The sequence below is a fragment of the Vidua macroura genome, chromosome 5 (assembly GCF_024509145.1).
Source record: "Vidua macroura isolate BioBank_ID:100142 chromosome 5, ASM2450914v1, whole genome shotgun sequence".
NCBI classification, from domain to species: domain Eukaryota; kingdom Metazoa; phylum Chordata; class Aves; order Passeriformes; family Viduidae; genus Vidua; species Vidua macroura.
Genome location: NC_071575.1, coordinates 44302370 through 44329699, shown reverse-complemented (window position 1 = coordinate 44329699; position 27330 = coordinate 44302370). Strand labels below are relative to the sequence as shown.

Here is a 27330-nt window from a genome sequence, read left to right as displayed (position 1 = left end):
TGTCACAGCACTCTTGCCTAAAATAATGTTGAGAATGTTGTACATTATCCATTCTTCTCTACAAGGAAGAGCAGGGTTAAAACTGGTAAATTAAGGAAGACACTACTGCTGGTCTTAAATTGCATAATTTTAATGGGTGGGTGTTCAGCTGAGAAACTTTCTCTGATGCTGTTTTGTAGAGAAAATGTATTTAGAATATGTCCAGAAAGTAATGGTCTAATCACTCAAGTTACCAGAATATTACTCATTTTGTGTTGCATTATGCCTAAAAATAAAAGGTTGTCACAACAGCTATGATACCTTAAATTGTATTCCATGTTATCGTAGGTCAACTCAACCCACAATATATCAGCAGAGCAATTAAACAAATACTTGAGCAAATACAGCACAGAATTGAGTTTCCTGTGCAGTACTGTATAATATATGAACTGTAAAATGGTGTAAGAAATCTTCTCTTAACAACCCTGCTATGAACCCTAAATTGAATTGATCAAGGAATTGTAAGTGAAATCACTAACTCTGTCTTGCATGTATGGAGAAATCTTAGAAACTGTGAAACTTATCTTATGATACTCTAGCTAGAAGGTCATTTTTTTGATATCCATACTTGTGATTGTGCTCAAGAAAGAATGAAAATTCAGTATGTTCAAACCCAGTTTCTACAGAAATAATCAGATAGGTTGGCTTCCAAAAGCTCTTTGCTGTCAAAACCCAAGTCCTACTTGGGTGCATTTCTGCTGATTGTATCAGACTTAAAATATACAATTGTTTCTTAAAAACTGAGATATTAAAAAGTTTCAATGGATATGAATTAAAATTCATTATAAAACTTCATTTAATAGAAAGCACTCAGTAAGATGAGTCTAATCTCTTCTTGGTCTCTTCTTATTTTTATTTTACATTACTTGAAGTGGTAACTTGAAGTACTTTTTTAATGGATAGCGAGATTGTCAAGTTTTACTTAAACTTTTCTAAGTACTTTTAAAACCTCCATTAAAAAGCTATTTTTGTAATTTCTTACAGTACTACGCTTCTCCAAATCACAAAAGAAATCATTGCCTCCTACACTGGCAGTAATAAAAAAGGTTTTGCATTTTGCAGACACTAGGGATTGATCTTTATAGCAACTCATGGAGATACGTATGCTAATATGCCGCTGTTTTACAATAGAGAGCTGAAACAAAGGAAAAGGGACAAGAAAAAGGGAATTGGTGATGGAGCTGAGACCAGACCCTGCTCTCAGTTTTGTATTCATCCCATCTGTGCTCTCCTCAAATCTTTAATGGAAATGATTCTCTCTATCCCCATTGATGGCAGCATTCTAAAAGGTATCTGCCTCTGCAAAGATGCTGAATAATTTCTTCTATGGAAAATTGCAATGGAATGTATATGCACTTCCAAGTGGTGAATGCCTCTGAACTGTGCTCCCTTTTCCCCTGGCTTCAGCTGTGTGTGAACCCAGACTATATGTTTTTTTCTGTGATGGTTTGTTGTGGACTCATTTCTGGCCTGTCTTCTCTTCTGTTTTATATTTCTTTTTTAGCTTGTATACAGCTTGTATAACTGTACCAAAGGGATGAAGTTCAGACTAATGTGTGGTTGCAGAGAATCAAGGCACATATTCCCTTTCCCTTAACTTTAAGTGGTTCTTTGCTTAATTTTTTTTGGCTCATCACATGATGACACAAAATTAGTTTTACCACCCAACAGCCTAATTTTATTGTAAAGAAGCAACCTAAGTAGAGTTATTAGACAAGATAATCTACTTCATAATGGACAGAGTCCTGTCATGAGCATTATCAAAATGAGGTGTGATTACATTGGTGTAGCACTTGCAAAGGTCCAGCACTAGTGCAAGGCACAGCTCAAGTTGCAGCAACTAAGTGTTGTATTAGGTAGGACCATAATTTTCAGACTGCAGACATATTTTGTGTGCACTTCCTTTTATATCTCATAGACGTCCAGAATATCCATGGCAGATGAGGAACAGGCTTTATACCTGTATGGCTTTTCACTGTGCTTTACTTGGGTCAACACTTGACCCAGAGAAGGAAGGTAGGATTTGTGTGACCAAGTAGTAGTTTGGTCTCAGAAGTGGTAAGATTTACATTTGGACAGCTACAGAATTTGATATTTTATTCTTAGCTGATTTTCTGGGTTATCTTAGTAATCAATAAAGAGAAAAAGGCCTGCTAAGTCATTGGACTATATTTGACATCTAAAATGATGCAAATAAATGACATTATAAAACCTCTTATTTCTGTCGTCCACTGCTATTCCTATAATAAAGGAATTATAAGGCGACTCAGATTCGCCTTACATTCGAGTCGATATTTACATTCAAGGTATTAAGGTTTTGTGTCCTGGGAAAACCCAGGACACTTATAGGGGGTATAGAAATGCCAAAAGTTGTCACACAAACCAGCAGAGTTAAAACATGTAATGGTTTACTGTTAAACATCCCTTGGGAATTAAGGAAAGTAAAGGAATACTTCCAGAGTGTCAAGGATTTCCTGATAAAACATTAAAAGAACTTCACATAAAGTCAGAGGTTCATGCAGCAGTGAGTAAATTAAACCATAACACAAATAAACCAGCAGGAATCCACATGCAACAGCAGTGTGAAATCAAGGATTGTAGGGGCAGTAATGAGAACAAGCATGTCAGTGAATCCTCCAGAACTTTAAATTTTGCCTTGAATGTAGGAAAATTGCTAAGAAGAAATATTATTTAAGTTATCTAAATTTCAAGGCGTATTTGAAAGGATATCGGGCATTAATAGATGAAATCAGTTGTGCCTGCGTGTGTGTTCCTGAAAGGGAGCCTTTCTTGTGTTCTGTTGTTACTGATTCAAAACAGCCTTAATCTTTATAAGGCAACTGAAGGCAAACATTTATGACTAAGCTGATCTGTGGCCACAGAAAGCTTTGGCTCATTGATTTGCCCTGAATTTCCTGTCCTGTGGTGATTTCCATGTACATCCTCATTGGTGTGACCAAAGCCAGACTGGGCCTGTATCATCTACTAAGTTTGTTCATGTTTGCTAACCTACTATTTTTATTGATTTAACCTATTTACAAGGTTATCTTATGTTAGCTGGTAGATGAAGGACTATTAAATGAGTTGAGGTAGCATGAAGGGCCTGAATCAGCCGCATGACGCTCAAAGCCAGGTACTTGGGAATGATTTCAGAACAGATGCCAACACTGGCTGACTATTCCTCTATCAGGCTGTTTCTCTGGCTTCTTGTCTGGTCAACTCTACACCTTTTTCTCCTTTGGAAATGCATAGAGATTTGGAGCTGAAAATACGATGTAGTGAGACCTCCAAGCCATTCTAACATTACATGGTGTTGCCCTGTTGGGTTCTTGAAAACTGTTTAGCATTCACTGGAATAAAACCTTGAATTGCAAAAATGAAATCTGAATTACTAACAAGTATTACAAAAATCCAGTTATTTGACAAGAAGGGATAATAAGGAAGGTACTAAGAATTTAGCTGTAATGTGGGGTTTGTATTAAAAGCTCTGAAATCTAACCACTGAATGATGCTGTCTCTAACTGATACCTCAGAAATCAGCTTTTTCCTCTTAAGTTTCTTTTTTTTTTTAAACTCGTTGCTTGTCATTAATTTCAAACTGTAGATGTTAAAAAAGGATTATCTTTTTCTATTCTTATTTTTGTGTGTCAGTATTCTGGGATATTCTGAGTGGTTCTCCAATATCTTTTATTTCTGGTTCTGCTTGTATTTCTTCCTTCCCTCATCCTTTCTGTGCACCACACAATATCTTAAATTCCTCATATTTCCTTTTTTCTTTTTCATTTGTTCATTCTGAATCTCTTGCCTAGTATTTTTACACTGAACAGTCTCTCAATATACATTACACTTTAGTTCTTTCACATGGAATTAAAATTCTGACCACTTAATTAATGACTTAATTGATCTATTCATTTATTGTACTTCTTTCTTCTGTGTTTCATTTTTGCTTCTGTGTTGTAAAATAGGTACTGACTGTCTTTCACTGGCTGTCTGTGTGGGGTTTTTGCAAACTGTACAATGCTAAGGCTATGCTGCAATAAGAAACATTAGTGCTGATTGAATCTTTTTAGCATTAACATAATTGCTTCACTCTCCTCTTGTATCTTGGGCAGTGGAGTAAGTCCTGCACACCCCACACACTTGCTGTTTTCTTGTTGCAATGATGTAGTCTGTATTGATGATCAGAGGGGACAGTGTACAAGCTTACAGCTCTCACTGGCACCAAGAACTGTCCTTGCTGTGCAGTCCTGATGCACATTTTCTGATACCTACATGCTTCTCTTCAGCCCAGGAGAGACCCCTCTGTCAAATGGGTCAATATTATGTAGAAGGTTGAATCCCTTTTACTGAGGTTTTAATCAGAGCCCCACCAGACTATACAAAAGAAACTAAAATTAGGAGATTTACAGGAATACAGCAGGGGCATGACCACAGCAATCTGCTAGCCAGTTCTAATGGCTATACTTGAATAGCACTGTTAAAGGAAATTGTAGGAGACAGTGTAGGCTGAATTAACCCTAGCCATAACTTTTATCTGTACAGAGTTGCATGAGGTGGACCTTGGTGAATGTGGTCCTTTCTCTGTGGTTACACTACATCTTTACACCTATTCTTAGTAATGAAGCACAGATGCTGGTGACATACATTCTCTGCAACATGGTAATGTAGGACAGACTTGTCAGAGAAAACTCAGATTGGCATTAGAAATTTTGATTCATTAAATAAAATTAATTGCTAAAATCATAATGCATTTCAGAATAAGGTGTACAATTGCAGCAAATAATCAGTTCATTTTGGGAAGAGGAGTAGATTGAATAGCTTGTATTAAATAAAAATAAATTCTAAAACTTCGTAGCAGCACAGGAAAATGTACTCACTTTGCTGCATTAACTTGTGGACAGTTCATTAATGAACATTACCAGGCAGAAAAACATGTCAACATTACAGAAGCACTCAGTGTGCCACCCTTGCAGCTATAGCTTGTGAACCCCTGTGCAAAGTGTCATAACTATCAGCATTAGTACTGATAAAGTCAGAAAAACTATTTTATTACTGATGACATTAGAGCCAAGGTATTTTTAAAAGAAAAGTCTGATTCCACATGCACTTTTATAATAATTTAACTGCACCCTTATCAAAACTAGTTTGACAATGTCAGAATGATCATCCCACAACCCTTACAGCAGTATTTGTGTAAATGGTAGTGTACAGATTAGTAAATTTGGAGGAGCCCTTTAAAAATTTTAAGAGAGCTCCCACTCCTTGTGCTGTAGCACTAGTAGCTGCTGCTCTGGTTTCAGTTCACTTATAAACATTGAATCCAGCCCCCAGCATCATTGGATGTGGTCACCTGAGAGAAAAATTGAATTATTCATTGTATTTTTAAAATGTTTTGAACTTCAGATGTTCACAGTATACTGAATGACTTCAGAGAGCAGTGCTGATTTTGTTCTTAGGGTTCTGCTGCTGTCCATAAAGCATTTAGGCAGTGTTTTTGTAGTGTATGATTTCAGAAATGTAATCCCTTGAGTGAATGATACACATTTGTATTCATGCCAAGTCATCTTATTATCCTGAGGTTTTTACTCAGTCCAGTTGCTTCCACCAGCTGACACATCTTTGAACTCTGTGCAGCACTTTTCTTGAGTAACACCCAGTTAAGGATAAAGTCCCAGGACTGAAGTGTGACATTGTGATATTATGAAAAAAGTGTTAAAAGTTCAGTCTTGTTCCTTCTGATCCTAATAACTTTTTATGACATCCTGTGCTGTTTTTCTTAAAAATGCTGAAAACACTTGTTAAAGGGAATTAAATTTTCTAAGACTGAATGTTCCTTTCCTTTTACAAAAATATTCAAGAGGTTATTTTTCTGTCCATCTGAAGCACTGCACTGTTTAAAACACAGCACTTATAAGTGGGCTGCTTTGAATTTCCTATCATTGTTGAGTTCCCCAAAGTAAAAGTACTTTATGAGAGAAGGAGAGAGAAATGTCTTTACTGAGAGTAAGGACCATTGTCTTTCTAGGGAAAGAACTTAAATTGTAATTTCCAGTAACTCTAATCCAGTGAGCAAGCAATTGGGAAGAATGACTTGAAACTCACTTTTCAGTAATTTTCATTGGCCTCAATAGAGGATATGTTTGTGTCAGAGTAGGTAGGCAGTTTTCTATACTTTTTTCCTAGTCTAGGAACCACAAAATAAGAGCAGTTAATAAAGTATTACACCTCTCACTATGCGTATCTATTTTGTATTTACATCTGGCAATGATTATACACTGAAGACTGGTATCCAATCCATCCACCTATTTTGCAGTTTGGTAGGGAAGAAACTTAACTGGGGAAGGTCTGAGGATTTTGGCTGGTGAGATTTAGTAGTTTCCCTCTCTTCTTAATGGTAGCACTCTCACCAAGATTTCACTTCTGTAAAGTTAATTCTTCTGCATTGCTGAGCTTCTTCCCTTGGCTGACAGCTTCATTGTTCCAAGGGAACAGAGCTGTCAGAAAAGGTCATCACTGCAGAGGGGTGGAAGTCTCTCAAGTACCTAAGGCCAGTCCCACAGAGAGTTTTGAGGACCATGGAAATAACCTCCACCTGGACTCTGGAATCGTGAGGGAGCTTGTGCAGAGACCAGTGTGCCAGAATGATGCATTCACAGTGCCTTGTGTTGCTAAGCAGACTAGCAGCTGTTTTGTAGTGGTGGGAGTTCTTTTCACAGTATGTATTTTTCAGTCTTGGATACTATGAGATGCAGTAATCAGTCTGGAGGTCATACATTTGTGGATCCCTGCTGCCAAGTCTCTGTCAGATAGATTCTGAAGAGAAGTATATTTTTCAGTACTTCATTCAACAATAAGTTGATGTTTAGTAAGGTGGCAGATTTTCTTCATTTCTTTGTGGTCTTTGTTGGGAGTGAAGAGGAAGAAGTAGTAGTTTGACAGGATTTAGGAGTAGTTCTTGTATTCTATCTATCCCATACATCTTCAGAATACTCAGTTTCCATGGGTACAGCATGAGGTTTATGGGTTCCCCACTTTGCTCATAGGATGACAGCTGTTGACTAGATGATTAAGAATTTCCTGTTAAGAACTGCAGTTCAAATTTGTCTCTGTATTCATGTCTGTGTAACTAAGGAACAACAGCCTTTCTGTAAGCTGAATGTTCTCTGTGCTTCTCCAGTGTTTTCTTTATCTATTGCTTGATATCTTTATCTATTTGCTTGAAAATAACAACTAAGAAGTGTTTGTATTGAAGTAATTGGTGCTTTAAGAAAAAAAAATGTGTATCCTTTTTCTAAATGAAAAAAGAGGAGACTCAAAAGCATGTCTGACAGATAGACGAACTACTCTGTGCAAACAGTTTTCACGTCATACTCTTGAAATATTTTTAAGCAGTTAACAAGACCTTGAAGGATTATTCAAAATCATGTTTCTGCAGAGAATGTATTGCCACACATAGGTACTGAATAAAAGGAAGAAAACACACTACTATCACCTCTGACATTACTGTAGGAATTTATGGATGTTCCTGCACTGGCTTCTGTTGGTAGCAATAAGCAAATCACTTATTTTCAAGTATTTGTGCAACTTACTGGTTTTATAGGCAGCCTACCAACCCTTCATTCATCATAAATGTTAAAATCCAGAAGAAAGAACTTTTTGTGGAGAATGCTGATTAGAAAGGACATGAAAATTCAAGGTAAGGAATCTGTCTCCTGTGCTATGTTCAGCAAGCCAACCTGCTAATTTAAGCATTTCACTGCAGCACCTATGTGCTACTAATGATTACTGCCTGTGCTAATAACCAAAAGGTGTTACAAGCAGTGGAGCTAGGATTTTCACTTTTGTCTGATAGTATGTTGCAAGTATATTTTGAAAGACAAGAACGTGGGAATAAGAAAACCTAGCCACAACACAGCCATGTGTGTTAAATTAGTTATCCAAGTCACCCCATCTCATCTTGGAATATCATGTTATAGTTCTGCTGCATTTTCTTGCCTTGTCTACAGAGATAAAGCTTGGAGAAAATTAACTGCATCTACTGAGGAATTCAGTAATAAGCCCAGAAGAATAATAAAACGGTGTTTAATAGCTTAAAGGAAACAGCTGTGCAAGAACAATGGCTTTTGAAACACGGTGTGTCTTGACAGAAGCTCAGATCCCATGTATTTCAGCCTTGTTCATTTGTCAACATAAAAGCAAGATAAAACCCTGTGGGATTAAGTAAACTCCATAGCTAAAAATACAGTTTGACACTGCTTGTAGACACATGACAAGTCTACAAAGATAATATATTGTAGTCTTTTCATCTAGAAAAGAATATGTGTTTAAGGAGGGTGAATGCCTTTATTGAATTTAGATTTAAGCATTGTAGTATTAGTACCTTCAAGTAATTTCAACCAGATGCTGCATTTTTCTTCTTTTCAAACTTTACAAATACAGATGGTAAGGAAATCATGCGTGAAATACTTCTAAATAGAACCTTTAATTAATGTTTAGAAACTTTTTTGCAGTTGGCATGATTTCTAAAACTGTTCATCTAATTTTTTTAAATGTGACCTATGATTGGAATTTAATTTAGTTAATGAAGATTTTTTGTAATTTTAAGTTCTGTATTTCATATGTACTTTCCAGCAGCTTTGTAGGATACCTGTTCCTAAATTGAACATGCCATCCCCATTGATGCCAATTATGCTATATGCATTGCATACTGTTAATGCGGAGCAGTGACAGACACCCAGAGTGTCAGATACACCCAGAGTGTCAGATCTGTAATTTGTGTCAAACAAATCTGATGAGAGTGCAATAAAATGTGACAGGGGAGTCTGACTGCCTTGTGAAGGACAAGAATGTAGGCAGAACAGTAAAGTCTAGGCTGAACTCTGTTCTCTTTTAGGCCAATATAGAATAAGGGTCCTTCTTGCCATACAATCATATTAATGGACTTGCCCTAATCAGTGCAATGGAGAGCAGAATTCAGCCCTTTCATCCTTTTTCATGGTAACTTTCCACTGATTTTGGCAAGATGCAGTTCCTGAGTCACACCTGCTGTTAACCTTCAAAATGAGCAGAAGGTATTTTGGGATCCCATGTGAATCATAAACTTCTCCATTTTAGTTTTTGTTTGGAAAAGGCATTTCTATTGCCATGTGTAGAACAGCTGAGACTTTACTTCCATATCAAACATCAAAATGTTAACTTTGCAAAGGGCAGTTCGAAAGAGATATGTTATACTTTTCATACACATGCAACATCCTGCATTTTTCTGGGAAAATTCTCACACTAGTTCACTCTCCAGTAGGTATCTGGATGGTAAGCCACACTTCCACTATCTGCTGTATTTGCAGCATCTTGTTACTAACATCCTAACAAACAAAAGGAAATATGTTGTTTTTGGCAACCCATAGCTACACCTCATCAGTCCAGGTGTGTGAACCTCACTGCTCTTAGAGGAATGAAGTTTGCACATTTATAACTGGAGCTGCAGGTGTAAAAAGATCACACTTTTTGCCTGGCAGATTGAAAGCAAATTGATATAATGGTGATGCCTTGAAGAGGGATCAAACAACATTGGTGTTCATCAATCTGAACACTGAGAGTTGAGTCAGAGCTTGAGGGTATGTAGGAACAGAAAAGTACAAATGTAATTTGAAGCTTTTACTGTCTTCTAATGCCCAAGTCTGGGACTAGGGATCTGGGCCAAGAAATACTGTTAGTTTAGAAAATTATTTTAAATGAAAGTCACATTACACTGTTTTTCACACAGAAACGAATATTATGTGTCTGCAAAGACAGCTTCAGAAAAAATAAGGTGTGTCCAAAATATGCCCATAATTTAATATTTACTGTAATGAGAAAGCAATGAAATCTCCAGTATAGCAAACTGGTAGAGCTGTCTGAGCAAGCACCTTTGACCTCGAAGAGCTGAAATGAAATGGGCTTGCCTCATTTGCCTTCCTTAACATTTCCATGTAGTTAATACTGCTTATCTGGGGGGTTGTTTGTTTGTTTAATTTTTTGTTTGTGCTTTGTTTTTTTTAATATCCTCTGGGAATTATAAAGCAGCATGTTCTTATTGCTATGATGATGGGGAATCAAACAAAAGTCTAGAAATAAAGATGGTCATGGCCATGCAGAACTTTCTTAAATGGCCTCTTCAGTGTTCTTTTACCACCCATCAGTTTCAGATATTACAGCCACGCATGAGTCAGCAGAATGGCTCATATGAACCTTCTCCATCGACTTCAGTACAAAGTCAGACAGCTTAAAATGGTGCCAAAAGCTTTGTTATTTTGATCTCAGGAAGCTAACTATAGATTTTAAAGTCCCCAATTTTATTCATAAATGGAAAATTGTCATGAAACAATGTGAACTATAGGAATCTGCTACTAGTCGTGTTCCAACTGACAGCTTAATCTATTCCTAATTATTGTTCCATAATATTTATTGTTTGGTTTCTAATTTATAGTGCAGTTAATGAAAAAGGAGCATAGTCAGAGACCACAGGACTTATTTTCAAGATGGAATTTTGTTGCTATCACACTACTAAAAAGAAAGAAAATATGTTGCAAGTTTCTTACCTATAAAACTTCTAAAAATTGCTAAAATAATTATGCTTAATGATATTTCTCTAAAGGGTGACACATTTGTATAATGCTAATATGTACAGTACTAATAAAAATAGTGCAAGAATTTAAAAACCATAAACTTCTTGGATCAGAAAAATATAGACTCTAGAATGTGAAAGAAGACACACTCAAACTAATCCAATAGTCTAACAACAGTTAGAAAAGGAAGAATGACCAGAGGCAAAAGGTATTTTAGTTCTATTTCAGTATCTTTCTATAGCAGAATGAGTACTGTGAAATATTCTATTAAGGGCAGCCATATGTATGGTGTCTGTGCTGACTAGGCATTCTGCTGTAAAAATAGTATAGATGTGTAAATACTATATATTTAGAATGTCATATAAGAATTTTGGTAGAGAAATGCCCTTCAGAAATAGCACCCTTCAGAAATATCCTGTTTAGTGCTATGGATGCTATGGCTTAAAAAACATATGTAAATATGCCTTGGTTTGCTTGTGTATGTCCTTTTACCTGGTACTAATTTTTCCATTTGAAGTACTTGGTTCTTTGCTTCAGTAACATTTCTGCAGCAACAGAGTATCTTCAGCTCTTTGTCAGCCTGCTTTCTTTCTGCCCATTCCTGTTTTCTAGCATTTTGAATTTATTTTGTAAGTGAAAGTTGCAGTGGAGTTGTGGCAGTGTAGGGACAATGCAGATTGTCAGAAAGCTGGCATACTTTGAGCTTTCTCAATGACTCCCAAAGAATGTTTACAAAAAAAGTCTTAAGCCTTGAGATCCTTTGTTTATTTATTAGGTAATGTTCTTTCATTATAGGAATGGGAAGATATTCAGTGAGACAAATTTGAGGATGGCATGCTGCTGGGAGGCAGGCAGCAGGCAGGACATTAAGAGGGTGGTAGATAGTCCCGTGTAATAGACTTCCCTGCCTTAGAGACCAGGGCAAGAGCTTGAGCGTGGGAATGCTGACTGCATTTGATTTTGCAGTCTGTAAACTGTAGACTGTAAAGTCTTTGTGGCACTGGGACCTATGTCCCTGTTTAATTTTTTCAAGGTGTTAATCTTTGCCAGTCAGATCATAAGAGTACTGAGGACAGACAGGCAAAAGTATCCTTCTTATGTATAAATTAATATTTTTGTACTTGCACATGTAGTCACTAAAAAGTGACTACCACTTTTAAGTGTGCTATTAAAAATTCACCATTAAAATAAACTTATCTATAACGTAATTTTAAATTCTTTAATCCATCAAGTCATTTATTTTTCCAAAAGCCTACATCCTTCTCTTTGTCCTTGTAAGAGAGCTTAATATAAATACCTGACAGAGGAAGTATGCAGATATGTAGATATAAATGTATCATATATGATACATATGATACATATGATATCAAACACCCATTTGCTGTTTTTATGCTACCTTGATTATTACACTGAAACAGTTAACAAATAATCATTTTTCTGATTATTTTAATCAATTGTAAGCACCAGGTTGTAAGTAACATCTCTAAATATATCCTGTTTACCATCACTGGTAATTCTCAGCTTTTTTGGTTGTTTTGTTTTGGGTTTTGTGGGGTTTTTGACAATTGTATCAGAAATGGAAAAAACAATTTTACTAAAAATGGTAGAATTACTGCTTTTTTAATAGTGACTTTGACTGTAGCTTTTAATACTAGCCATGGCTAAAGAGCTAAGACTGAAGAATCTGATTCTGCAGTCAGTCCTTCCATAGCCTGATCCCCAGTTTGCCTGCAGATTCTGTGTATAAATTGTTTGCAGGTTTGTCCCAGATATTTCATAGCCTTATTTTTGTATTGCAAATGATTGATAGTAGACACATCTGTGTGGAAAGCCAGGGATAGGTGGCTTTGCAATACTGGATTCAAGAGCTGTTCAAATTTATGTCCAATATTATTGGAACCCAGAAGTTTCGTGGGTGAAGATACATCACCAGAGGTATCTGACACAGAGAACCTTCATTCAACAGTGAAATCTCCTACCTGTTTGTAGACCAGTACAAAAGAAGCTCCCATGAATCAACAGTTGATAGAACATCATTCATCATCATGAAAAACTCAAGTCATGCTAAACTAAATTTAACTGCTGACTGCTGAATACAGGATTACAACATAGTTTAACTTCTTAGCCTAGTAACTGAAATGAAATATTCACATGGTGAATCAGTTTACCTTCATTACTTTTAATTTGGCATGGGGAAAAAAAAGTAGCAAATCCATATTTGCAAACCCAGCATAAGAAGCACAAGGGTGATCAATGCATAGATGTCAGGCCTGGGTCATAAAAATGAAAGCAATGGTTTGTGGTCCTTCATCAAAAGTAATCTGCCTGTGTCTCAGGAAGCCAAAGCATGTTAGATCAGCTGCCTGTGAACCAAAGCTAAGCGTGTGTAGATGGCATTGCAGTCCACTGAGAAGACACGCTGGCTTGTATTGATGCCAATTTAGACTTTTCCTTGCTGGGCTCTAGCATTGCTTCATAGTGGACCAAAGGTTTTTGAAGACTCATATCAAGTCTCTTCACATGTTTATCCAATGAGACAGTAAAGCTTATAAATCACTAAGCAATTATCCATTGCTCCTCTCTGTTTCTTCAATGATTCACATGACAGGACTGGATTCTGTGTGTTTTGAAGATACTTTAATTACTCATGAAAGTGAAAAATCTACAGACTACTCCAATTAGGAGTATTTTTTAATTAATAACTTCAGGTAGTATCTAATTTCTGCCTGTCTCTCAATCATATGATAACACTGGGGTCTTAGACATGAACTTTTTGCTTCTGGAAGTTGTGTTCCTGAAAATGCCTGTATATACCATGTTTTTACATGAAAAATGCTTCATAGTAGACCTAAGGTAATATCAATTTTAGCTAATCTAGAACTGTAATCATATTTCATTATTCATCTGTTATAAAATTTTGCCAATATCCAGAGAGGAGCTGCAATTTTAATAAAATTGTTTACAGACATTGCTAGTTTTCAAGCATATATAGGTAAATTTTATATGCTTATATAAATAAGCCTAAAAATTCTGTTCCAATTTTTCCGCCAACTGACATGGACATTTTCATGAGATTCCTGCTTATGTGACAAAAGAAATCAGGGAATATGTATTTCAGCTTTATGCATTATACATACACTGAGCATCACCACTTATATTTGTCATTTATGCTTGAAGTGGTACCACATTAATTTGGCTAGGTACTAGTTAAACCAGCAGTATGCCTCCTAGGTTGATATCCACCCAGGCTAAAACACAAGTGCATCAGCCCAAGCTTAGTTTTCAACAGACTGTCCTTCAAACTGGAATTAGAGTGGAGTTGTCAGGAAATGTCACGGTGCTCTTGTACAAACGGGCTACATAGTCCTGGGCTGAGTAATTTTAAAATATATTTTTTTTTGAGCAAGGAGTTGCAATTAACAGTGAGAATTCAGAGGCATCAAACCTGTAGTCTAAGGACTGGTTCAAAGGTGACCTAATGTAGTCAAGGCAGGGAGGATGAAACTTTAGTAAAGCAGAACACACATATTTGATAGATGATGTAATTTAAAGTAAATCAGCTGTAGATATAAATTTACTTCATCTATTGCAGTAGTGGATATCCAGTAAAGATGGTACCTTTATCTTTTCCCAGTTAAAGTGAATTTTTTGTCTCATATCACTTGAGAATATGTAGTTACTATTTGAGAACACTAATAATCTAACTGAATCTTTGCCTTCTCTTTACAGTCTTAAGGTAAAGATATAATTTTAAGTCCTTCTGTTTATGCTTAGACAGCTTTTGTTTCTTATTTCTCAACAAAAATTTCTAGAAGATATTAAGAAAATATGATGTGGGCTCTGGAGGGCATATTCACATTTCCCCAAAATGTGGTGGTTCCCTCCTTGTGCTAAGAGAGAAAGGCAAACAGCTGGAGCTCAGCCAAATGGTCTACTCAGAAAAGCCCAAATGATAATGCTCCTGGGTTATTTATGTTAATACCATAAGGGAGACATATATAAACATAGACAGCATGAATAGAATAAAGGTGATTTCAGATTGTACATCAAAGCTAGTTCAAGCATGTAAATATAATCTGCATTTCATTTCCTGAGAACTCTGGGAGAAAAATCAGAACTAATTTGTCCAAGAAAATTATCAAAACACCTGATCTGGCTTAATAAAAGGGGTAACTTAACAAAACAGTCAGAAGATAAGGGATAAATATTTTACTAAACACAGTATTTTGGTTTTTAGAGGCAAAAAGGTCAAAGCAAAATAAGACAGTCTTGTTATATATCCTCCATGGCATTATACTAAACTTAAAGCAGCTTAGCAGCTTCATTGGAAGCTGCTTACCATCATTATTAGTAGAGAATTTGCAGGTATTAGAGAACATCCATTATTGTTTTGTAAGAAAGAATTTAAGATGCTAATTATAAACCCTTCAAAAATTATGGCTTGAGAAATGGACAAAGTCTAAGAAAGATGTTGAGAAGTCAACTGGTTTTCAACTAAATACCAGCCAGACAATTTTCAACAGAAGGGGCATGGTCTTAAGCAAAACACTGATTAAAATACTTAATCAAGTAAGCCAAGATGACAAACAAGACCAGGTGTGGAGCAAAGATTGTACCATATCAGTTGTGCACACAGTATGGCTCAGCCTTGAGAAATATCCACATGGGAAGTAGTAATTGACCACAAATTGTTGTTCAAAAGAGAATCTGATGAAAAAATCTGCTTTACACTATGTTGATAAAGCAGCATTTTTTAATTTGCAACATCTGAACATTTAAGAAAACTAACTTTCCCTTTCATGTAAAGTTGGTCTCCTTGAGTTTTTTCTCCTTTGTTCTTTTTTGAAAGAATGTATTGGTTTTTGCTACAGTGTTTCTTATAAATATGTAAAAGGCAGAAGTGTTTTAATGAGTGACCATTAGCTGATTTCCCATGGTCTTGTGTGTAGACAGTAGATAACAAACCAAACAAGTCTAACTAATGGCAAATAACTGTGCAGCCATGATCTAATGTTGCTTGTTTTCTTGTAAGTGACATGAATCCTGCTTCCCCATGGGATGAATGTTTGCAGATGGGTAGTCATACATAAGAAGCCAAAAAGAAAACCTGAAAAAAAATCTTGATTCTTTGTTTATATAAGAGATATTAAATTTCAAATGAAAGTGTACCAGGGGCTGAAGAACAACTGTATTTTAAGGAGTGTGTTCTCAAGTGTGCTTAAAAGTGGAACAAATTTCTTTCCATTCTCTTTGAATGTTCTCCTTGCCCAGAGGTCCTGGCATTCTTTCACTTCTTATTGAACAAAACCAACAAAGGCATAGAGTTCTGCCTATGCTCAGTAACTAAGCATTTTGGTTAAAGACTGCTTTTTTCTATAGCCAAGGGCATGTGAGAATGCAGTGTTAGTACCAATCATTTCTAGCAATCATTGACTTCCAAGTCTGCAAAACTTATCTCCTTACTGTAAAATTGGCTCTGGAACATATTTCAGCACAAGTCCAGACGGGAGTGTAAAATTCTGTCCCTAGGGATACTGCAATTTCTCTCAGCTCTCTTTTTGCTGTACCTCCTTTTCTGAAATCCTCTCTAGCAACCCAACAAGTACTTGCGAATTCTTCACAAACCCTTATCCCCTGTGTGTCTTCAATATTCTTCCCAAACAAGGATCAGTATGAAACTTTTTCAGTTGTATCCATTAATGTTTAATAACCAACTTCCCCTTTGGTGCTTACTGTACAAAAAGTATCAATATTTGGAGCTGTTAAAATTTGTAATATTTCTTCTTGACTCTGAAGTAACAGCAATTTTATCTGAAAGCCAAAGAGGAGTTTTGTGTGATATGAGTGTCTTATCATCTGCTTTATTTGAAGGCATCAAATTTGGTGGAGAGTCTACGAAAACATGAACCTTAAAACCTGAATGAAAATAAAATAAAACTTAGTGGTAATATCTTTCTTAATTTGGTATATCTGAGCTAAGCCAATCACACAATTTTAAGGGAATAATATTATCACTTGAAATCCTCAAGGCCTTCAATATTATGATTTTTTAATAGAGGCAACTTTAGTTATGATTTCAATTTTTTAAATATGTAATCCCAAAAGTTCCCCATTCAGGGAATAGGGGCATTCATTTTGTGTTCTTCTTTCAGCACTGAGAATTCCTCAAACAATGCCAATACAGTTTAAGAGTAATCATTATTTCTCAGCTTTCTAATAAGATTCTACATCCTCTTGTGAATTTTTGATGGGTATTTTTACACTTTAATTACAATCTGAACTGTTAATTGGCTAGGTTTTCTTAAAGAACATAATCCAACAGGAAAAACAATTGACTGACTTTTCAAAACAAAATATTTGTTATTCAGAATAGCAAATGACTTTGAAACAGAGTCTGGATATTTTCTTCTGTTGAAGTGAAACTGGTACTAATCACCTTCCACTGAATACCTTCCATGAGTACTCTTTACTCTGGAAGTAAGACCAAAGTAATTCTTTACCATTTAAAGAGGATTGAACAAAACTGTAGCCATGTTTGCACCTCAAGTGCAGAATTGCACAGAAAATAGGGACAAATAGAAGGATTTATAACTTGTTGGTGGATTATGTTCTCAGTGTGATGGTAGCTTCGGTATAAAAAGGTAATTAAAAACAATTAATGACGCTGCCCATAAATCTGTCAAAAGACCAGCAGTTGCACATAAATATTATTCTAGTTGTATAATCCTTTTCAGTATGATAAAGAAAATACGGGAAAGAGCCAATGAAAGGTTTTTCAGAAGGGCTTCATGGTTTTTTTCAGTTTATTTTCCAGTAAGAGTTTTCATGAGAAACTTGTTTTGTGCAGAATTTCTCCCATTCTCTATTTAGACTGAAAATATTGTCATGTAGTAGCTATGTTTGCCTTGAGTGCAGAACAGAAAAGGCCATGTAAAGGAAGTTTCAAGTTCCCCTTTACTTACTCAAGGAATGAAATGGATTGAAACCACTCTGAGCTGTCAGTACATCACAGCCTTGAATCAACTGGAAAAGCAGCACGGTGCCAGCAGCATGGAGATGGATTTTCATTTAATTAGGTTCCTTGTTCTGGCAAGAGGAGACAGGCGAGTGTCTCAGCAGAGTGGCCTGTGTGCCTCCTGCCCATCGCCGAGGGCATCCCAGTGTTCAGATAGTTCTCCTGTGGTTATGTGCCTGGGTGCAGAGAGGTGGAAGGCAGAGAATAAATATCAGAGCTTGAAATCACATTCTTCATTCAAATAGATTCATTTGTTTTTACTAGGTTCTGCATTATGTAGACACCAATAGAGAATTTTGAAAGATATGCTTTTGTAACTAATATTTATCCTATTTAACTGTTGATCTAGAACAAACTGTGTAAAGTGAAATCAATTCCCAAAAATCAAGTGTCAGAAGCACCCATTGTATCTCACATTCATTCATTCATAACAAGATACTCCCTCAATTAGTCGCTAAGTGGAAGTTGATAGCAACCTCCCAAATAATTAATTGGAAATATGCCATTGTCACAAAGTATTGTCACAAAGGTTACTCTTTTTGCTTCCTCACATGTCACCGAACCACACTAACACTGTGTACTCAAGTGTTGGACAAGTGTTATTTATACATTTGTTGTTCTTCTTTCATCCCTTAACTCACCAAATATAATTTAAAAGTATTTGTGGGAAAGGAGAAGGCTTGTGAAAGGCACCAAGTGACATGTGTGTTGTCGCTTTATTCTGAAGAGCAAGAGCTTCAAAACTACGATTGTCAGAACAGCAAATGCTGACCTTCTGGCACATCAAAACATAGACTACACAGACATTGCATTGACAGTTTACAACTCTAACTGTGAGTGTCTGAGGGCATCATGATACAAATAAAAATGATGACACTGCTCAAGAGTAATAGCTAATGGCCCATGCAGAAAGCTGTCTGCATCTGTTAGAGCACATGGGTATGTGCAAGTATTACTGAGAAAATTGTTAGATGGAGACGTTGAAAGAAGACAGGCCTGAAATTAAATTTGATCAGTAGAAACCTTTGTCTTGTGAACCTGTCTGGCATGGTACTCCTTCATGTCTTGGGAACTGATATTTATTCCATGCCTAAACTGGTATTCTGTTCTACAGCAGTTACTCTGGAAGGCTTCCTGTTTGCAAAGTCCAGAAGAATTATCTTTCGAGACAAAACTACTCCTTGTCAGTATACCCAGAACAGCTGGCAATCTATCCAGAGCAGCTCAGCATCTGTGTTGTATTGCAACAAATCAAACCAGAATTTGTTCCCAGTTTTTCATTGCTGTAGACAGTGACCTTCCTGAGTTCTATGTCCTTTATGGGACCAGGCAGTTGAACTTATCTGTGACAGGTAAATTCAGACATAAAAAATTTTGCTTAGGTTAAGACAGTGTCGGAGGATGAACCACACCTTAATTATTGTATGCCACCATTTGGTGTATATTTTCATATATGCTAAAACAAAACCTCCATGATTATAGGATGTGATTGTACAGCTCAAAGCTGGGAACCTGTAAATGCTGAGGTAAATAAGGAAATGCTTGCATTCCCCCAGTATTCCAAAATGTTATGGATTCAACCCTAATTTAAAAACTGCTACTTGAATTTTGCATAAAAATTCCTTTTAAGCATGAACTGATTTTGAACCTTCTGCCATAGCCTACCTCTATACTAATCAGGGGCTGGCTCAATTCTTTCTTCAATGCTTTGGTTTGTAGATAGGTATACAGCGTAATTCATAGGATTAAAGAAAGGATAAGTTGTGAAGAGTCTGATTCTGCAGCTACAGAAGATGGGGAGACTTGAAGGCTGCTACTTTGCCTAGGTGTGTCTTTAGAATTAAAGTCCATGGATAGTGCCTATAACATTGGTTAAGATATAAGCATTGTTAGATCCATGACTAAAAATAGGGACACTGATTTGACTGCTTTAAGCAATAGTCTAATGCACAGAAGAAAACCAAAGCACCCTTGGCATCATTCCCTAGAGAACTTTGCAGTTTTAGTCTCAAAAAATACAGAAACACATCCTGTGGAAACATAGGAAAGTATCTCTGTCTCTGATATTTGCATTGGCTGGCTCTGCTCCCTAGGTTGGGTTACCCTTTTGTGATATGACTTCTCCATTCTCTAAAATCTTTTGCTTGCTTCCCTCCAGGACCCGCCAAAGGGACTCTAAGGATTCTCTAAGTATCTTTGTCTGAAACAGCCTACTCAGGACAAAAGCCTACTTTTTAGGCATAGGATGTGTGAATACAGCCCTTTCCTATGACAAAACCTCATTGCCTATGAGCCATCACATATGTCAGTAATTAGGTTAGTGACACTTTGGTGAGAAACACTAAAAAATGTAGGAAACTATGTTGGGATGTATGTTATCAGGCTTCCAGTGCCAGCAGTGTGATCATCTGAGCAGATTCTGGTTTAGAGTGAAGAAATGACAGAGCCTATTTTGAAGTGAATTTCACCCCAGAAATGCTTTTTTTTTTTTTTTCACAGACTATAAAAAGAATCTACATTGATTTAGATGCATGTGCCATGTGCACCAAACATGGCATGACTTCTGTCTCTGGCCTTTCACCTGAACCACCAAGCTCTCTAAATGAGTAAAGCAAACTTTCCCCTAAAATGGAACTGAGCTGAATGCCTTAAATGAAAATCATGATGTGGCTTTATGTCTCGCACTTTGTCTGTAGTATGTGACATTACCCAGACCTCTGCTTCTGCATTTGTAACGCTAATAAGGAAGCTGTAAAGCAAGGAAAAAGTCTTCTGAAATGTGCTGTCAATGATTATATAAACAGCAAGTGCTTGCCACATAGCAGCAAGGACATTTTGTTGCACATATATAGTGTGCACAGTAGGGACTTAAAATATGTTAGGAAATGAAATGGCACAGCTTAGAGATTTTCTGCAGAAGCTCTGCTTCATTTGTAAGATTGATCCTAAACAGTTACTTATATTTAAGAACTGTCAAAGAATTTCCAGTTAATTTTTTTTTAATTTTTTTTTTTTTTTTTTAATTTTAGATTTGGCTTTTAAGAAAAGCAAGAATTATTTAGAAATTATTTCTCCTGGTATGGAAATACAAAGCATAATTTTCAGAATAAGTTGAGTAGACTTAAAATAATTACAGACCAGATTTCTCCCTAACTCATCTTTTGATATCTAAAGTTTTTTACCAGAAATTCATTGTGGGCTAGATGTATGCATTGTGGATCATTCTGTCCTAACTGAATTTGGAAGTTGAAAGGAAATGCTGGCAGAAGTGACTTTTCTAAATTGAACCTAAAGTGTATATATTTTCAGTTGTTCTTGCCATCTTATTGAGTTGTTATCCCAGCATGGATTGCATAGAAACTGTTATGACAATATTCAGAACCAAATCAAGACATTCCAGTTAAAAAAGAAGAGGCTTGCTGCTTCCTCTGTGGGTGGAGAAATGGATTTGCATGGATCAGTAAAGATAGCAGTAATTAACATAAGCCTCCTCCATGTTTATACAGAAGAAGTTCTTTAACTGTTTTTGATGGATATTTGAGTGTAAGACAGTACACGTGTCCAAATATTGTGGATTGGGAGAATAAGAGCTCATAAGAGCAATACTTGGAGCATGGTGGGAAATATGTAAATACACAAAATTGTACTGGGGACCATTGTGAGAGCCGCAAAAGTGAACCATAATATTCTTTATCACTCATATTGGTTACTGAATTGTGACAGCAATTTAATTTGTTTTTCAGAGTTTACTTATTGTTAGAACAGTATGTGTTTGTAAGGCAAGAACACTGTTCTGGACCTGATTAAAATGAGGAAACAATAAGAAGTATATTGAAGGGGCCATTTTGTCTCTGTGATTGTTGTTGCTTTGAAAATGCAAATATGAAAAGAATTCATTGCAATTAAATTGAAGGAGAAGTAACCTAAAAGAACCTTCATTTTTTTAGGGTAGAAATCAACTAAATTAGGAATGTTCCAAAATAAAGGAAGCAGACAAAACTTTAAAATCTAGTCGTGTATTTACAGCTGACTAATAATATTTAGTTTGAAAAATATTGCCTCCCCTTATAGATCTGTAAGCCTAATTACAAATATTTGTTAAATTTGTTTTCAAACACACATTTTGTTTATTCCAAAATGTAGCAGAGGGGATTGAAATAAATTAACAGTTATTTCAGAAGCATGTGTAACAAAGTTCTTGACACTTCTGCTCAACTGCCAAAACAATTTCAGAATTAAAAGAGGCATTGCATATTATCATGTATAAGCTGTGTAACAGTTGAGATATGATCACAGAATTACAGGATTGTAAGGGCTGGAAGGGACTTCTGGAGACCATCTAGTCCAAGCCTCTGCCAAAACAGAGTCACCTAGAGCAGGTGACACAGGAATGTGTCCAGGTGGGTTTGGAATGTCTCCGGAGAGGGAGAGTCCACAAACTCCCCGGGCCTCTTCCAGTTCTCTGTAACCCTCTGTATGAAGAAGTTCTTCCTCATGTTGAGGTAGAGCTTATTTTTTCTCAGTTTATGGCCATTGCTCCTTGTCCTGTCACTGGGCACCAATGAACATAGTCTGGCACCACCCTCTTGGCATCCACCTTTGAGATATTTATATGTATTAATGAGATCCCCTCTTAGTCTTCTCCAGACCAAACAGGCCCTGCTTCCACAGTGTCTCCTCATAAGATGAGCTGCTCCAGAAGCCTCATCATCACTGTGGCTTCCCCTGGACCCTCTCCAGTAGGTCTTTGCCTTTGTGAACTGTGGAGCCCAGAACTGGAAACAGCACTCCAGATGTGGCCTCACTAGGGCCAAGTGAAGGGGCAAGATCACCTCCCTCAACTTGCTGGCCGCACTCTTCCCAATGCACTCCAGGGTACCATTGGCCCTCCTGGCCACAAGGACACTGCTGGCTCATAGTCAGCTCGCACCCTTCAGGTTCCCCAACTCCTTTTCCACAGAGGCGCTTCCAGGAGGTCAGCCCCAGCCTGTGCTGGCACTTGGAGTTATTCCTCCTCAGGTACAGGATCCTGATTTGCCTTCTCTGAACCTCATTAGGTTTCTTTCTGCCCAACTCTCCAGCCCACCAAGGTCCCACTAAATGGCAGCAGAGCCTTCAAGTATATCAACCAACCCCCCACAGTTTTACATCATCTGCAAACTTGCTGAGTGTACATTTTATCCCTTTCTCCACATTGCTGATAAAAAAGACCGGTCCCAGTATTGATCCCTGGGGAATACCACTGACTACAGGCTTCCAACTGCATCCTGCTTGATTGACCACAACCCTCTAAGTTCTGCTATTCAGCCAGTTCTTGATCCACCTCACTGTCCATTCATCTGACCCACAATTTCTGAGCTTATCCATGATGTTATTATGGGAAACAGAGTCAAAAGCCTGAGTCTGGAGTTGAGACAAACATCAGCTATCCTCCCCTCATTGACCCATCCTGTCATGCCATCATAGAGGAGTATCAGATTGGTCACCACCCACAGAATACAATTTTCTCCCAGAAATCCAGATGAAAAAAGCATAAAAACATTTTCCCTATAGGTTACTTTTATACATCAAATTAACATCTCCACAGTGTTTATATATATCTAAGAAGAGAAAAGTGATGGATAGAAACTTTTAATGACTGAGTACTAAATGTTTGGTATATGATCACTGTGATGTAGTGCAGTAGTACTTAAAGATTGAGAAATGATAAAGAATTGATGTGCAGTTAGTGGGACACCTATATATAGCTCTTACCTAAAAGCACATAACAGCAAAGCAAGGGAAGTGTATCCCCTCAGCGGTATGCATTAGCTCTCATTGACTTCACACTCTGACTTCAGAAAACATAATTACTTTAACCTGATTTAGCCCCTGTTTTTTCTAGAAAAAAAACCTCACATACTTTTCAGAAACACACAGGCAATGTTCAGTCTTTGCAAAACTATTGATGTATTCTTTTGATGCGGAATGCAATATTCATCGTCTTGCCATGGGAAACTGCCCTCTGGCCTGTCCTGTCACTATGGCATCCTTACAGTTTCTAAAATATTTTAGAATTTATGGTATTCACTCTTATAAATGAAATGCCCCAGTTGCAGGGCTGAAAAGAATGTTTCTTGTTTTGAGTTTGGGGTGAGTGGAGATGTGTAAGTTATACACTATTTAAAGGCTGAGCATCAAGTGAAATTAATATAGTGCTACATACAAAGAGGTTTATGATTTAAATTATTTAAAATGGTAAAATTCTAAAAATTTAAAAAAAAATAAAACTTCTAATACTTGAATCATGTATTTGACAGTGGTAGATAGGTATATTCTGGCAAATGCAGTTATCCAGGGTACTTTGTTTTCCAACAATAACACCATGATGTCATGTCCTTCTGGCTGAGCAGTTGCACACAAACAGCTTCTTTACTGATATTTTATGTTGGAGTCCTACTGTCCATTAGACTTTTTGCTACTCATTGCATTATCATAATAATGCAAAAAAATTCATATTTTACCATTTGGTTTGTGTTTTCAGGCTTTTCTTGTGGATCTTAGATTCTTCTACCTACTATTGAATTCTGGAGGGCTGCTCTTACCCTGTTTTGATGATTTATCCAAGTATGAATAAAACAATGAAAATGCTCTGTTAAGGGCTTGTCTCCATTAATGTTGCAGCATAGAATATATTGTGTCCTAAAGCCCAGAGTCCATTTCTCTAATAAGAAACAGTTTCTGCAGCTGCTTATATGAAGTGCTATTATCAAACCAACTGATGTAGTTTTATATTTCTAAATTTCTAAAATGCAATTTTTCAGATGAAAACAGCTTGGCTAGCAGCCTGTGCCACATCAGTTTTCTGTGGGTTATCTCTTTGTGCTTGGAAAATGATAGCATAGTTCCTGGTAGTGGAGTATTTGGATGATACTTTCTAGGCATGACCAAAGTATGAGGCCATTTTCTTTTTATTTTTCTTTTTCTTTTAATTTAAAGGAAATTTTACTTGCTGTTAACTTAGAAGAGATACTTTGCCTTAGCTGACACTCCCAGTGCAGAGGTTGTCTCTGCTGGGAAGGACCCTGTGAGGTACAGCACAGCATCATTTGACATGAGTGTCTGCAGAGAGATGTAGAGTATGTGCAGAGTATCCTGAACAATAGGCTCAAAGAGTAACTGCATGAAAGGAATAAATGATCCTTAAGGTGTCTTACTGCTCCACTTGGTACATCTCAGGTATCTTAGGTATCTTACTCTTTTGTTGGGCTTTTTTTTTAAGTTTTTTATGATTTTGCTTTTTGCACTTCTTGTCTGAGTAACTTACTTGCTCTGAATGCCTTTGAATCCCAGATTCTTTCTTCTGTATGATACTATATAATTGTTCACATTATTGTATTATATATTGCATAGTAGTATCTATTGTAGGCCAGGTTGGATGGGGCTCTGAACAAGGTGTCCCTGCCCATGGTAGGGTGGGGTTGGAACTAGAGGATCTGTAAGGTCCCTTCCAACCCAAGCCTTTCTGTGGTTTCATGATTGTATCAAACATCAGAAGGATCATATCAAAAGGAACAATTTCATTTTTCTGTATCAGAGAAATGGGAATCATAACATTTTGCTATTAATGACAGCAATATATACTTTTAAATCATTGTGAGTTAGCCTCATAATTAATAGAAAAGTGAGAAATATGAATAAAGTCATATTTTGTAGGGCAAAATGAAAATTAAGATGCCGTAATATATATAAAACATAGTAATTATTAATGGGAATGGAGCTTTTTGTGGCATTTGTGTAGCTTATAAAGTTAGGCAGTGTGTGTGATACAGCTTTGCTTTTACAATTTCATATAATATAACTGTTTCTCTCATGAGACACTAAATAAAATGAAAATGTATACCCTCTCTGTATGTTGGGGCCATTCCTTTTTGAACTGAACAGTGTAATTATTGATGTATATTGCATCTCCTAGTTCAAGAAAAGAATACATTACTTAATTACATTGTAAGCGGCTTTCCCTCTTTTATTTTGATTATGCAAGATGCAGGCAGACATTTACTGAAGTGTCCAATGTTTTTCTATTCCCATGTATCAGCAATGTTTTCAAACATAGTCCAGTAAAGCAGAAATAAATGTATGCTGTCCAGGAATTACATTATGAAATACAAATAGAGGTAGAAAAACATACACATTTCTTTACATGAAGTTCTGCAAATTAAATTAAAATTTATATTTTTTCTTTTTCTAAAAACAATGGGTATTTGATATATATCTAAAACTTGTCTGCTGTATGACAGTGTTGAGTGCTTTTCTCCTGTGAGCTGTTTTCTACAGTGACTGTCCTTGACCAAATCAGAAAATGAATTTGATTTCTCTAATGCAAAAGGTAATTGGATTTCTCTTTATGGAATGCATCCCTTTAATGACTGTCTCTGCTTTAGCCAATTTAGCTGCAACTGCCCTGACATTGATCTGGTGATATGACTTTAAATAAATGCCAAAGTTGGGAGATGAAAGACCAGCTATTTGATATCAGAAAGAACATTTCCTGCCTCATCTTGCCATTTTCCTCAGAAAATATCTCCGTCTTGAATGTCATTCTTCTGAAACATGCTCCTTTGGTAATTGGTCATAGAGCTGCAAATTGCATCCTTCTCCCAAATATAATAATTTCTCAGAAAGTATCTGGAGAAACTATTTTGAAACTTGAATAAAGCCTCTTGAAATAGCTGTTCTTCTTTGCAAATAATCATTACTATGTAGACTTTTCCTAGGAGGAAAAAAAATGTTACTAAAGTAGTGAATTAAATCTTTGCAGAAGTCTTGTTCAGCATAAAATATTTATTGAAACATTTATTAAGATAATTTGGATCTTATCAAAAAAGTATTATAGTTTGCTGATCAGAGAAAAGATTTACCCACATTAAACAGTTATTGAATATAATATTTGTTAAGGTTAGGTTTAATGGAATAATAAAATTCTAGAATGTGCATTTCTATTTATTTAAAATAGTCTTTATCCATTGGACCCAGCCTAGGCTAATACACTGAGGACTTTTAACCCCAAATGGACTTGAAGCCAAAATTTAGCAGTTGAATCCATTTTTAATTTACTCATTGGCCACATGTTCTTTTAAATAAACACTCTTAATGCCATTGATCGAATGTGATAGCTTACAGTCTGGATGATAAACTGGATTTTAAAGCATCTGTGAATCTTTATCATCAGTTTGAAGTTATTTCCTTCTGGAACCTTAAGATTTATTTTCATTTTGATCAAAACACATAGTAATTTCCCACTCGGTACTGATAACAGTGAGGTAGAACTTAACAGTGGTTTACTTATCTGCATTTTGAAGCAGGTGGTCACCCCCATTTCCTTTATCTGATCAATTATTTCTTAAATCTTTACAAATGGATAGGTTTTTCACTCTGGATCTTCTGCACAATAGAATTTATGAGTTTATTGTGATGTAACTTCTGGTGCTTTTTAGTACAGTTAATTTGAAGTAAATGGATATGAAAACACAGCTTCCCAAAGAAGCAGGTGCCTGAGGGGTATTCACCTCCCTCACTGAGCTGAAAATCATTTTTAATACTTTCATGTGCCACCCAGAAGTACTGCATACGTGTAAGTCTCTGGACAGAGAAACAGATGGTGTCTTTAGACAGGAATTATGAAAATGAGAA

The 27330-nt window shown here is 36.4% G+C and overlaps 1 protein-coding gene across 4 annotated transcripts in view; it reads left to right on the top strand.

Moving 5' to 3' along the window:
- TMEM117 (transmembrane protein 117) overlaps window positions 1-27330 on the top strand; it is a 189910-nt gene that overhangs the window by 95321 nt on the left and 67259 nt on the right. The window lies entirely within an intron of this gene.